The sequence below is a fragment of the Festucalex cinctus genome, chromosome 3 (assembly GCF_051991245.1).
Source record: "Festucalex cinctus isolate MCC-2025b chromosome 3, RoL_Fcin_1.0, whole genome shotgun sequence".
Lineage (NCBI taxonomy): Eukaryota > Metazoa > Chordata > Actinopteri > Syngnathiformes > Syngnathidae > Festucalex > Festucalex cinctus.
The window spans coordinates 2,901,497-2,916,299 of record NC_135413.1 but is presented as its reverse complement, the minus strand read 5'-3'; the positions used below and the strand labels follow the sequence as shown (position 1 = coordinate 2,916,299).

Sequence of the window (14,803 nt, the reverse complement as noted above, 5' to 3'; positions counted from 1 at the left end):
TGATCTTTGTGCAGTTTTGTGAGTTTTTCCCCGTGTTTAGACTCTCAAAAAAAATTTCTTTGCAAACAATGCATCCCTAAAGCAAAGGCATGTGACAAAATAAAAAAATTCAATAACTTTTCATCTTAAATATCTTAAGATGAAACATGCCAAAGAATGAAGACGATGTGATAAGTTTTGCAGAAAATATGACTCCTATAAAAGGCCCCAAAAAGTGGCTACAAATACCAAAGTAAATCAAAATGTCAGACTTCCTGTTTGGTTTAACATATGTTTCCAAGAGACCTTTTTTGTACATCGTGGGCTCTTATGTATGCCTCCAAATTATCAAGAAAAGAAGTTGGGTTTAGCACTTGACACCAAGAGACTTTTTTTTAAACATCGTGGGCTGCTACATATGTCTATGGCTGATAGGTATGCCTCCCAATATTCACACATCTAGCTGAATCATATAAAAAACATTTTTCTTTGCAAACAATGCATCGCTACAGCAAAGGCGTGCAACAAAATAAAACATTTCAATAACTTTTCATCTTAAATATCTTAAGATGAAATGCGCCAAAGAATATATGACGCCTATAAAAGGCCCCAAAAATGGCAACAAATACCAAAGTTAATCAAAATGGCAGACTTCCTGTTTGGTTTAGCATATGGCTTTAGAAACTTTTTTGTAAGTCTTAGGCTGATAGGTATCCAAATTTTTTCACATCTAGCTGAATAATACATTTCCAAAAGCTTCATAAAAATGTCGAGATGGTGCTATTGAGCCATTTATTGAAAATAGCAGAAAAACTCTCTAAAATGTTCATTTTTTATGGCAAGTTTGATGTGTGTGCAAAGTTTCATGAGTTTTCGCATGTTTAGAAAAAAAAAAAAAAAAAAAAAGCAGCATTTTACTTGGCAAACAATGCACCACTATGGCAACGGCGTGCGACAAAATAAAACACTTTCGATAACTTTGCATCTTAAACATCTTAGGATGAAGCACACCAAGTTTGAAGACAGTCGGATACATTTTGTAGGAGGAGTTCGTTAAAGTATGACCCCTAAAAAAGGCCACAAAAAAATGGCTACAAATCCCAACGTAAATCAAAATGGCGGACTTCCTGTTTGGTTTAGCACATGGTTCCAAGAGACTTTTTTGTACATCGTGGGCTCTTATGTATGCCTCTAAATTATCATAGCGCTAGGTGAAACGTACAACCGGGAATGCTTCGTTAAAGAGGAGTTTTTTAGCTCAAAATGTGATGCCCAGCCCCTACGGGACTTCCTGTTGGGTTTAGCACATGGCACCAAGAGACTTTTTTTGTACATCGTGGGCTGTTACATTTGTCTCCAAATTTTCGTAGCTCTAGCTGCTTCGTACAACTGGGAATGCTTCATTAAGAAGGAATTTTTTCCTTTGCAAACTGTGCATGCCACGGCAACAGCGTGCGACGAAATAAAAAGCTTTCAATAACTTTTCATCTTCAACATCTTAAGATGAATCACACCAAGTTTGAAGATGATCGGATAAACTCTGTAGGAGGAGTTCGTTAAAATAAGACCCCTATGAAATGGCCCAAAAAATGGCAACACGTTCCAAAGTAAATCAAAATGGCGGACTTCCTGTTCGGTTTAGCATTTGGTTCAAAAAGAGTTTTTTGTACCTTGAGGGCTGTTACATATGTCTTCAAATTTTGGTAACTCGAGGTAAAATGTACAGCCGGGAATGCTTCATTAAGTTAGAATTTTGAAACAAAAAATTTGATGCCTCGCCTCTGGCGGACTTCCTGTTAGGTTTAGCATATGGCACCAACAGGCTTTTTTGTAGATCATAGTCTGTTACATATGTGTACCAATTTTCATAGCTCTAGGTTAAACGTACCACCGGCAATGCTTCGTTAAGTAAGAATTTTGAAACTGTAAATTTGATGCCCCGCCACCGTCATATAGTATGTCAAAAACTTTAGATTTTTTACCATGATGTTGTCCCAGGTGTTGAGATGGTACAGCCCAAGTTTGAAGTCAATCGGGTTAACCGTGTAGGAGAAGCGGGCAAAAGTATGACCCCTGTAAATGTGCAAAAATTGGCAAAAATTGGACATTTAAATACTCATACCTCACTTTCTGTCTACTTTAGGGTACACACTTCAAAGAGGTTTTTGTTCAATGGGATGTGCTACAGGTGCCACACAATTTTCATAGCCGTCGGACAATCGTAGCGGGACAGGGATCCGTTTAACCTATGTAGGTGGCGCTACAGAGCCATTTTTCTGTTATCATGTATGGCGACTTTAAAATATCAAATTTTTCGCCAGGCCCGATCTGCGTGTAAAGTTTGGTGAGTTTTCGTTCATGTTTAGTGCCTCAAAAATGTGGTTGTTTGCGGAAAAGAATAATAACAAAGAAAAAGAAGAAGAAGAATAACTAGAGCTGCGAGCAGCTATAAAGGGCCCTCGCAACCCGGGCCACGTTGGGGTACTTGCACGTCGGGGTACTGGCACGTTGGGGTACTGTCAAATAGGACAAGGACCATCTAAAAATGTTTTTGACAAGCCTTGTGTGTGCAAAGTTTAATCAAAACGCAAAATATGGTGTGCAATTCCCAAAATAAATTCAAAATGGTGGACTTCCTTTTAGGTTTAGCATATGGCTTTAGAAACTTTTTTGTAAGTCTTAGGCTGATCTCCCAATATTCACACATCTAGCTGAATCATATAAAAAACATTTTTCTTTTCAAACAATGCATCGCTACAGAATACCTTTTGTAGGTCTTAAGCTAATAGGTATGCCTCCCAGTTTTCATAAATCTTGGTCAAGTCATCTTTAGTTGTGTATCGCTTGAATCATACAATTGGAAATGCTCCATAAAAATGCATAGAGGGCGCTATTGAGCACAACGTTGGGTTACTTGCACGTCAGGGTACTGGCACGTTGGGGTACTGGTACATGGAACAAGGACCATTTAAAATGTTAGTTTTTTCCATGCCTTGTCTGTGCAAAGTTTAATGAAAAAGGCCAAATATGATGTATAATTCCCAAAATAAAATCAAAATAGCGGACTTCCTCTTTGGTTTGGCAAATGGCTACATAATACTTTTTTGTAGGTCTAGCATAATCATACAATCGGAAATGCTTCATAAAAATGTCTAGAGGGCGCTATTTATTGCAAATTGCACAATAAATCTCTAAAAATTCATGTTCATGACAAGTCTGATGTGTTGGCAAAGTTTCATGACTTTTCATGTGTATAAAAAAAAAAAAAAAAGCAGCACTTGACAACTGTTACATGGAACAAGGACCATTTAAAATGCTAGTTTTTTCCATGCCTTGTCTGTGCAAAGTTTAATGAAAAAGGCCAAAAATGATGTATAATTCCCAAAATAAAATCAAAATAGCGGACTTCCTCTTTGGTTTGGCAAATGGCTACATAATACTTTTTTGTAGGTCTAGCATAATCATACAATCGGAAATGCTTCATAAAAATATCTAGAGGGCGCTATTTATTGCAAATTGCACAATAAATCTCTGAAAATTCATGTTCATGACAAGTCTGATGTGTTTGCAAAGTTCCATGAGTTTTCATGTGTATAAAAAAAAAAAGCAGCACTTGACAAACAATGCATTGCTATGGCAACAGCGTGTTACAAAATAAAAAACTTTCGATTACTTTGCATCTTAAACATCTTAAGATGAAACACACCAAGTTTGAAGACAGTCGGATACATTTTGTAGGAGGGGTTCGTTAAAATATGACCCCTGAAAAAGGCCACAAAAAATGGCAACAAATCCCATCATAAATCAAAATGGCAGACTTCCTGTTTGGTTTAGCACATGGTTCCAAGAGACTTTTTTGTACATCATGGGCTCTTATGTATGCCTGCAAATTATCATAGCGCTAGGTGAAACGTACAACCGGGAATGCTTCGTTAAAGAGGAGTTTTTTAGCTCAAAATGTGATGCCCGGCCCCTGGGGGACTTCCTGTAAGGTTAAGCACATGGCACCAAGAGACTTTTTTGTACATCCTGGACTTTTACATATGTCTACAATTTTTCGTCGCTCTAGCTGCTTCGTACAACTGGGAATGCTTCATTAATAAGATTTTTTTTCCTTTGCAAAAAGTGCATGCCACGACAACAGCGTGTGACGAAATAAAAAACTTTCAATAACTTTTCATTTTCAACATCTTAAGATGAATCACACCAAGTTTGAAGATGATCGGATAAACTCTGTAGGAGGAGTTCGTTAAAATAAGACCCCTATGAAATGGCCCAAAAAAATGGCAACACATTCCAAAGTAAATCAAAATGGCGGACGTCCTGTTAGGTTTAGCATATGGTTCAAAAAGAGTTTTTTGTACCTCGAGGGCTGTTATATACCTCTACAAATTTTGGTAACTCTATGTGAAACGTACAGCCGGGTATGCTTTGTTAAAGAGGATTTTTTTAGCTCAAAATGTGATGCCCGGCCCCTGGGGGACTTCCTGTTGGGTTTAGCACAGGGCACCAAGAGACTTTTTTGTACATCTTGGGCTGTTACATATGTCTACAAATTTTCGTAGCTCTAGCTGCTTCGTACAAATGGGAATGCTTCTTTAAGGATATTTTTTTTCCTTTAAAAACAGTGCATGCCATGACAACAGTGTGCGACGAAAAACAAAGCTTTCAATAACTTTTCATCTTCAACATCTTAAGATGAATCACACCAAGTTTGAAGATGATCGGATAAACACTGTAGGAGGAGTTCGTTAAAATAAGACCCCAATGAAATGGCCAAAAAAATGGCAACACGTTCCAAAATAAATCAAAATGGTGGACTTCCTGTTAGGTTTAGCATATGGTTCAAAAAGAGTTTTTTGTAGGTCATAGCCTGTTACATATGTGTACCAATTTTCGTAGCTCTAGATTAAACGTATAACCGGCAATGCTTCGTGAAGTAAGAATTTTTAAACTCTAAATTTGATGCGCCGCCGCCGTCATATAGTATATCAAAAACTTTTCATTTTTCACAATGATGTTGTCCCAGGTGTTGAGATGGTACATCCCAAGTTTGAAGTCAATCGGGTTAACCGTGTAGGAGAAGCGGGCAAAAGTATGACCCCTGTAAATGTGCAAAAATTGGCAAAAATTGGACATTTAAATACTCATACCTCACTTTCTGTCTATTTTAGGGTACACACTTCAAAGAGGTTTTTGTTCATTGGGATGTGCTACAGGTGCCACACAATTTTCATAGCCGTCGGACAATCGTAGCGGGACAGGGATCCGTTTAACCTATGTAGGGGGCGCTAAGGAGCCATTTTTCTGTTATCATGTATGGCGACTTTAAAATATCAAATTTTTCGCCAGGCCTGATGTGCGTGTAAAGTTTGGTGAGATTTTCGTTCACGTTTAGTGTCTCAAAAATGCGATTGTTTGCGGAGAAGAAAAAGAAGAATAACTAGAGCTGCGAGCAGCTATAAAGGGCCCTCGCAACCCGGGCCACGTTGGGGTATTTGCATGTCGGGGTACTGGCATATTGGGGTACTGTTTCATAGGAAACCGTCTAAATTGTAAATGTTTTAGACATGCTTTGTGTTTGCAAAGTTTCATGGAAGGCCAAAAATGATGCACAATTGAAAATCAAAATGGATTGGCACATGGCTATAGAATACTTTTTGGAGGTATTAGGCTGATAGGTATGCCTCCCAATATTCACACATCTAGCTGAACCATATAATCGGATATACTTCATAAAACTATCTAGACAACGCTATTGAGCCATTTATTACAAATTGCACAACAAATTATAAAATATTCATGTTCATGAGAGATCTGATCTGTGTGCAGTTTTGTGAGTTTTTCCCCGTGTTTAGACTCAAAAAAAAAATCTTTGCAAACAATGCATCCCTAAAGCAAAGGCATGTGACAAAATAAAAAATTTCAATAACTTTTCATCTTAAATATCTTAAGATGAAACATGCCAAAGAATGAAGACGATGTGATAAGTTTTGCAGAAAAAATGACCCCTATAAAAGGCCCCAAAAAGTGGCTACAAATACCAAAGTAAATCAAAATGTCAGACTTCCTGTTTGGTTTAACATATGGTTCCAAGAGACCTTTTTTGTACATCGTGGGCTCTTATGTATGCCTCCAAATTATCAAGAAAAGAAGTTGGGTTTAGCACTTGACACCAAGAGACTTTTTTTAAACATCGTGGGCTGCTACATATGTCTACAAATTTTCGTAGAATACTTTTTGGAGGTATTAGGCTGATAGGTATGCCTCCCAATATTCACACATCTAGCTGAATCATATAAAAAACATTTTTCTTTGCAAACGATGCATCGCTACAGCAAAGGCGTGCAACAAAATAAAAAATTTCAATAACTTTTCATCTTAAATATCTTAAGATGAAACGCGCCAAAGAATATATGACGCCTATAAAAGGCCCCAAAAATGGCAACAAATACCAAAGTTAATCAAAATGGCAGACTTCCTGTTTGGTTTAGCATATGGCTTTAGAAACTTTTTTGTAAGTCTTAGGCTGATCTCCCAATATTCACACATCTAGCTGAATCATATAAAAAACATTTTTCTTTTCAAACAATGCATCGCTACAGCAAAGGCGTGCGACAAAATAAAAAATTTCAATAACTTTTCATCTTAAATATCTTAAGATGAAACGTACCAAAGAATATATGACGCCTATAAAAGGCCCCAAAAATGGTATCAAATACCAAAGTTAATCAAAATGGCAGACTTCCTGTTTGGTTTAGCATATGGCTTTAGAAACTTTTTTGTAAGTCTTAGGCTGATAGGTATCCAAATTTTTTCACATCTAGCTGAATCATACATTTCCAAAAGCTTCATAAATATGTCGAGATGGCGCTATTGAGCCATTTATTGAAAATTTCAGAAAAACTCTCTAAAATATTCATGCTTATGACAAGCCTGATGTGTGTGTAAAGTTTCATGAGTTTTTGCACATGTTTAGATAAAAAAAAAAAAGCAGCATTTTACTTGGCAAACAATGCACCGCTATGGCAACTGTGTGCGACAAAATAAAACACTTTCGATAACTTTGTATCTTAAACATCTTAAGATGAAGCACACCAAGTTTGAAGACAGTCGGATAAATTTTGTAGGAGGAGTTCGTTAAAATATGACCCCTAAAAAAGGCCACAAAAAATGGCTACAAATCCCAACGTAAATCAAAATGGCGGACTTCCTGTTTGGTTTAGCAGATGGTTCCAAGAGACTTTTTTGTACATCGTGGGCTCTTATGTATGCCTCTAAATTATCATAGCGCTAGGTGAAACGTACAACCGGGAATGCTTCGTTAAAGAGGAGTTTTTTAGCTCAAAATGTGATGACCGGCCCCTACGGGACTTCCTGTTGGGTTTAGCACATGGCACCAAGAGACTTTTTTGTACATCGTGGGATGTTAAATTTGACTCCAAATTTTCGTAGCTCTCGCTGCTTCGTACAACTGGGAATGCTTCATTAAGAGGGAATTTTTTCCTTTGCAAACTGTGCATGCCACGGCAACAGCGTGCGACGAAATAAAAAGCTTTTAATAACTTTTCATCTTCAACATCTTAAGATGAATCACACCAAGTTTGGAGATGATCGGGTAAACTCTGTAGGAGGAGTTCGTTAAAATAAGACCCCTATGAAATGGCCCAAAAAATGGCAACACATTCCAAAGTAAATCAAAATGGCGGACGCCCTGTTAGGTTTAGCATATGGTTCAAAAAGAGTTTTTTGTACCTTGAGGGCTGTTACATATGTCTTCAAATGTTGGTAACTCTAGGTGAAATGTACAGCCGGGAATGCTTCATTAAATAAGAATTTTGAAACACAAAATTTGATGCCTCGCCTCTGGCGGACTTCCTGTTAGGTTTAGCATATGGCACCAACAGGCTTTTTTGTAGATTATAGTCTGTTACATATGTGTACCAATTTTCATAGCTCTAGGTTAAACGTACCACCGGCAATGCTTCGTTAAGTAAGAATTTTGAAACTGTAAATTTGATGCCCCGCCACCGTCATATAGTATGTCAAAAACTTTTTTACCATGGTGTTGTCCGAGGTCTTGAGATGGTACATCCCAAGTTTGAAGTCAATCGGGTTAACCGTGTAGGAGAAGCGGGCAAAAGTATGACCCCTGTAAATGTGCAAAAATGGGCCAAAATTGGACATTCAAATACTCATACCTCACTTCCTGTCTATTTTAGGGTACACATATCAAAGAGGTTTTTGTTCATCTGGATGTGCTACAGGTGCCACACAATTTTCGTAGCCATAGGACAATCGTAGCGGGACAGGGATCCGTTTAACCTATGTAGGGGGCGCTAAGGAGCCATTTTTCTGTTATCATGTATGGCGACTTTAAAATATCAAATTTTTCGCCAGGCCTGATGTGCGTGTAAAGTTTGGTGAGATTTTCGTTCACGTTTAGCGTCTCAAAAATGCGATTGTTTGCGGAGAAGAATAATAATAAGAATAATAATAATAACTAGAGCTGCGAGCAGCTATAAAGGGCCCTCGCAACCTGGGCCACGTTGGGGTACTTGCACGTCGGGGTACTGGCACGTTGAGGTACTGTCAAATCGGACAAGGACCATCTAAAATGTTTTTGACAAGCTTTGTGAGTGCAAAAGGCCAAAGATGGTGTGCAATTCCCAAAATAAATTCAAAATGGCGGACTTCCTTTTAGGTTTAGCATACGGCTACAGAATACTTTTTGTAGGTCTTAAGCTAATAGGTATGCCTCCCAGTTTTCACAAATCTAGGTCAAGTCATCTTTAGTTGTGTATCGCTTGAATCATACAATTGGAAATGCTCCATAAAAATGCATAGAGGGCGCTATTGAGCACAACGTTGGGTTACTTGCACGTCAGGGTACTGGCACGTTGGGGTACTGTTACATGGAACAAGGACCATTTAAAATGTTAGTTTTTTCCATGCCTTGTCTGTGCAAAGTTTAATGAAAGAGGCCAAAAATGATGTATAAATCCCAAAATAAAATCAAAATAGCGGACTTCCTCTTTGGTTTGGCAAATGGCTACATAATACTTTTTTGTAGGTATTAGGCTGATAGGGGTCTGTCCTAATTTTCACAAATCTAGCAGAATCATACAATCGGAAATACTTCATAAAAATGTCTAGAGGGCGCTATTTATTGCAAATTGCACAATAAATCTCTAAAAATTCATGTTCATGACAAGTCTGATGTGTTTGCAAAGTTTCATGAGTTTTCACACATGTATAGATAAAAAAACAAAGCAGCACTTTACTTGGCAAACAATGCATCGCTATAGCAGCAGCGTGCGACAAAATAAAAAACTTTCGATAACTTTGCATCTTAAACATCTTAAGATGAAACACACCAAGTTTGAAGACGGTCGGATGAACTTTGTACGAGGAGTTCGTTAAAATATGACCCCTGAAAAAGGCCACAAAAAATGGCAACAAATCCCATCGTAAATCAAAATGGCAGACTTCCTGTTTGGTTTAGCACATGGTTCCAAGAGACTTTTTTGTACATCGTGGGCTCTTATGTATGCCTGCAAATTATCATCTCGCTAGGTGAAACGTACAACCGGGAATGCTTCGTTAAAGAGGAGTTTTCTAGCTCAAAATGTGATGCCCGGCCCCTGGGGGACTTCCTGTTGGATTTAGCACATGGCACCAAGAGACTTTTTTTGTACATTGTGGGCTGTTACATATGTCTACAAATTTTTGTAGCTCTAGCTACTTCGTACAAATGGGAATGCTTCTTTAAGGATATTTTTTTTCCTTTGCAAACAGTGCATGCCATGACAACAGCGTGCGACGAAATACAAAGCTTTCAATAACTTTTCATCTTCAACATCTTAAGATGAATCACACCAAGTTTGAAGATGATCGGATAAACACTGTAGGAGGAGTTCGTTAAAATAAGACCCCAATGAAATGGCCAAAAAAATGGCAACACGTTCCAAAATAAATCAAAATGGCGGACTTCCTGTGAGGTTTAGCATATGGTTCAAAAAGAGTTTTTTGTAGGTCATAGCCTGTTACATATGTGTACCAATTTTCGTAGCTCTAGATTAAACGTACAACCGGCAATGCTTCGTGAAGTAAGAATTTTTAAACTCTAAATTTGATGCGTCGCCGCCGTCATATAGTATATCAAAAACTTTAGATTTTTTACAATGATGTTGTCCCAGGTGTTGAGATGGTCCATCCCAAGTTTGAAGTCAATCGGGTTAACCGTGTAGTAGAAGCGGGCAAAAGTATGACCCCTGTAAATGTGCAAAACTGGGCCAAAATTGGACATTCAGATGATCATACCTCACTTTCTGTCTATTTTAGGGTACACACATCAAAGAGGTTTTTGTTCATCTGGATGTGCTACGGGTGCCACACAATTTTCGTCGCCATAGGACAATCGTAGCGGGACAGGGATCCGTTTAACCTATGTAGGTGGCGCTATGGAGCCATTTTTCTGTTATCATGTATGGCGACTTTAAAATATCAAATTTTTCGCCAGGCCTGATGTGCGTGTAAAGTTTGGTGAGTTTTCGGTCACGTTTAGTGTCTCAAAAATGCGATTGTTTGCGGAGAAGAATAATAAGAATAAGAATAATAATAATAAGAAGAATTCCTACAAAAACAATAGGGCCTCGCAGCGGCAACGCCGCCGCCGCTGCTCGGGCCCTAATAATAATAATAATAAGAATTCCTACAAAAACAATAGGGCCTCGCAGCGGCACCGCCGCCGCCGCTGCTCGGGCCCTAACTAGAGCTGCGAGCAGCTATAAGGGCCCTCGCAACCCGGGCCACGTTGGGGTACTTGCACGTCGGGGTACTGGCACGTTGGGGTACTGTCAAATAGGACAAGGACCATCTAAAAATGTTTTTGACAAGCCTTGTGTGTGCAAAGTTTAATCAAAACGCAAAATATGGTGTGCAATTCCCAAAATAAATTCAAAATGGTGGACTTCCTTTTAGGTTTAGCATACGGCTACAGAATACCTTTTGTAGGTCTTAAGCTAATAGGTATGCCTCCCAGTTTTCATAAATCTTGGTCAAGTCATCTTTAGTTGTGTATCGCTTGAATCATACAATTGGAAATGCTCCATAAAAATGCATAGAGGGCGCTATTGAGCACAACGTTGGGTTACTTGCACGTCAGGGTACTGGCACGTTGGGGTACTGGTACATGGAACAAGGACCATTTAAAATGTTAGTTTTTTCCATGCCTTGTCTGTGCAAAGTTTAATGAAAAAGGCCAAATATAATGTATAATTCCCAAAATAAAATCAAAATAGCGGACTTCCTCTTTGGTTTGGCAAATGGCTACATAATACTTTTTTGTAGGTCTAGCATAATCATACAATCGGAAATGCTTCATAAAAATGTCTAGAGGGCGCTATTTATTGCAAATTGCACAATAAATCTCTAAAAATTCATGTTCATGACAAGTCTGATGTGTTTGCAAAGTTTCATGACTTTTCATGTGTATAAAAAAAAAAAAAGCAGCACTTGACAACTGTTACATGGAACAAGGACCATTTAAAATGTTAGTTTTTTCCATGCCTTGTCTGCGCAAAGTTTAATGAAAAAGGCCAAAAATGATGTATAATTCCCAAAATAAAATCAAAATAGCGGACTTCCTCTTTGGTTTGGCAAATGGCTACATAATACTTTTTTGTAGGTCTAGCATAATCATACAATCGGAAATGCTTCATAAAAATATCTAGAGGGCGCTATTTATTGCAAATTGCACAATAAATCTCTGAAAATTCATGTTCATGACAAGTCTGATGTGTTTGCAAAGTTTCATGAGTTTTCATGTGTATAAAAAAAAAAAGCAGCACTTGACAAACAATGCATTGCTATGGCAACAGCGTGTTACAAAATAAAAAACTTTCGATTACTTTGCATCTTAAACATCTTAAGATGAAACACACCAAGTTTGAAGACAGTCGGATACATTTTGTAGGAGGGGTTCGTTAAAATATGACCCCTGAAAAAGGCCACAAAAAATGGCAACAAATCCCATCATAAATCAAAATGGCAGACTTCCTGTTTGGTTTAGCACATGGTTCCAAGAGACTTTTTTGTACATCATGGGCTCTTATGTATGCCTGCAAATTATCATAGCGCTAGGTGAAACGTACAACCGGGAATGCTTCGTTAAAGAGGAGTTTTTTAGCTCAAAATGTGATGCCCGGCCCCTGGGGGACTTCCTGTAAGGTTAAGCACATGGCACCAAGAGACTTTTTTGTACATCCTGGACTTTTACATATGTCTACAATTTTTCGTCGCTCTAGCTGCTTCGTACAACTGGGAATGCTTCATTAATAAGATTTTTTTTCCTTTGCAAAAAGTGCATGCCACGACAACAGCGTGTGACGAAATAAAAAACTTTCAATAACTTTTCATTTTCAACATCTTAAGATGAGTCACACCAAGTTTGAAGATGATCGGATAAACTCTGTAGGAGGAGTTCGTTAAAATAAGACCCCTATGAAATGGCCCAAAAAAATGGCAACACATTCCAAAGTAAATCAAAATGGCGGACGTCCTGTTAGGTTTAGCATATGGTTCAAAAAGAGTTTTTTGTACCTCGAGGGCTGTTATATACCTCTACAAATTTTGGTAACTCTATGTGAAACGTACAGCCGGGTATGCTTTGTTAAAGAGGATTTTTTTAGCTCAAAATGTGATGCCCGGCCCCTGGGGGACTTCCTGTTGGGTTTAGCACAGGGCACCAAGAGACTTTTTTGTACATCTTGGGCTGTTACATATGTCTACAAATTTTCGTAGCTCTAGCTGCTTCGTACAAATGGGAATGCTTCTTTAAGGATATTTTTTTTTCCTTTAAAAACAGTGCATGCCATGACAACAGTGTGCGACGAAAAACAAAGCTTTCAATAACTTTTCATCTTCAACATCTTAAAATGAATCACACCAAGTTTGAAGATGATCGGATAAACACTGTAGGAGGAGTTCGTTAAAATAAGACCCCAATGAAATGGCCAAAAAAATGGCAACACGTTCCAAAATAAATCAAAATGGTGGACTTCCTGTTAGGTTTATCATATGGTTCAAAAAGAGTTTTTTGTAGGTCATAGCCTGTTACATATGTGTACCAATTTTCGTAGCTCTAGATTAAACGTATAACCGGCAATGCTTCGTGAAGTAAGAATTTTTAAACTCTAAATTTGATGCGCCGCCGCCGTCATATAGTATATCAAAAACTTTTCATTTTTCACAATGATGTTGTCCCAGGTGTTGAGATGGTCCATCCCAAGTTTGAAGTCAATCGGGTTAACCGTGTAGGAGAAGCGGGCAAAAGTATGACCCCTGTAAATGTGCAAAACTGGGCCAAAATTGGACATTCAGATGATCATACCTCACTTTCTGTCTATTTTAGGGTACACACATCAAAGAGGTTTTTGTTCATCTGGATGTGCTACGGGTGCCACACAATTTTCGTCGCCATAGGACAATCGTAGCGGGACAGGGATCCGTTTAACCTATGTAGGTGGCGCTATGGAGCCATTTTTCTGTTATCATGTATGGCGACTTTAAAATATCAAATTTTTCGCCAGGCCTGATGTGCGTGTAAAGTTTGGTGAGTTTTCGTTCACGTTTAGCGTCTCAAAAATGCGATTGTTTGCGGAGAAGAATAATAATAAGAATAATAATAATAACTAGAGCTGCGAGCAGCTATAAAGGGCCCTCGCAACCCGGGCCACGTTGGGGTATATGCAAGTCGGGGGACTTGCACGTTGGGGTACTGTTAAATAGATAAGGACCATGGAAAATAGAAATGCATTTGCCGTGCCTTGTGTGTAAAAAGGTGCAGTAAAAGGCCAAAAATGATGCACAATTCCCAAAATAAATTCAAAAGTGTGGACTTTCTGATGTGTGTGCAAAGTTTCATGAAAAGTCGCTCGTTTGATATTCAAAACCAGCATCTGTTCATTTGAAAACATTGCATGGCACAGAGATGGTGTGTGATCAAATAAAAAGCTTTTTGATGACTCTTAATGTGGTGTCGCTGTGCAACACATATGTATTCATGACATAGTGAAGTATTGTGACAGTTTTGTAGGGTCCAGCAAACAGTAAATGTGTGACAGTTATTCAAGAAAAAATGTAGCTTTGAAGCAGGCTAACCAATGACATCATCTAAAGGGGAAAAAAGCACATGAGCAAGCATAGGTATAAGTAGAGGAGAAAAAGAGATGAAAGAAGTGCGAGAGATGGAACAGGAGAGGAATGCAGCTGTTTATGTATAGCTGTTGTAACAGGACAGATTAAATAACACTTTAACCTGGGGTTAACAGCGCCCTAGGACAGATAAACTCTTTAGTGTAAAAGTTTTCTGGGACAGATGAATCCCTTGGGGTCAAAGAGTTTGGGTTAGCACATAGTCTGTCTTAGGATAATGTAACCTCCATGGATGAATTAGTCCTAGGACGCTTTGACCTGCGGGCTAAAACTTCAGGGGGGTTAACCTGTCCTGTTATATTGTGATCATCGTCTTCGTGCATGTCCTCAGTGGCTTCTTCTGTCTGTGTGGCAGCATTTGATACATCTGTAGAACAAAAAAAGAATGAAGAATCATGTTAGATCTGTGAAGTTTGGTTGTCTTAGGTGTAGTTTACAGAACAGTCGTGTGCATATTTTTAGCATGGTAGTGTCTTAATACAAATGCATATTATGTAATGCACTGTATATGGATATTACAGACGTAATATTTGACGGTGATCTTATATTAATAGTTTTTGCCCGTTAATAAATAATATAGCTAGTAAGTAATAAGACACGCAAAAAT

General features: G+C 38.3%; 1 protein-coding gene across 1 annotated transcript in view; it reads right to left on the bottom strand.

The window, feature by feature from the left end:
* LOC144015451 (guanine nucleotide-binding protein G(i) subunit alpha-1) overlaps positions 1-14,803 on the bottom strand; it is an 87,164-nt gene that overhangs the window by 35,859 nt on the left and 36,502 nt on the right. The gene's annotated exons all lie outside the window — the stretch shown is intronic.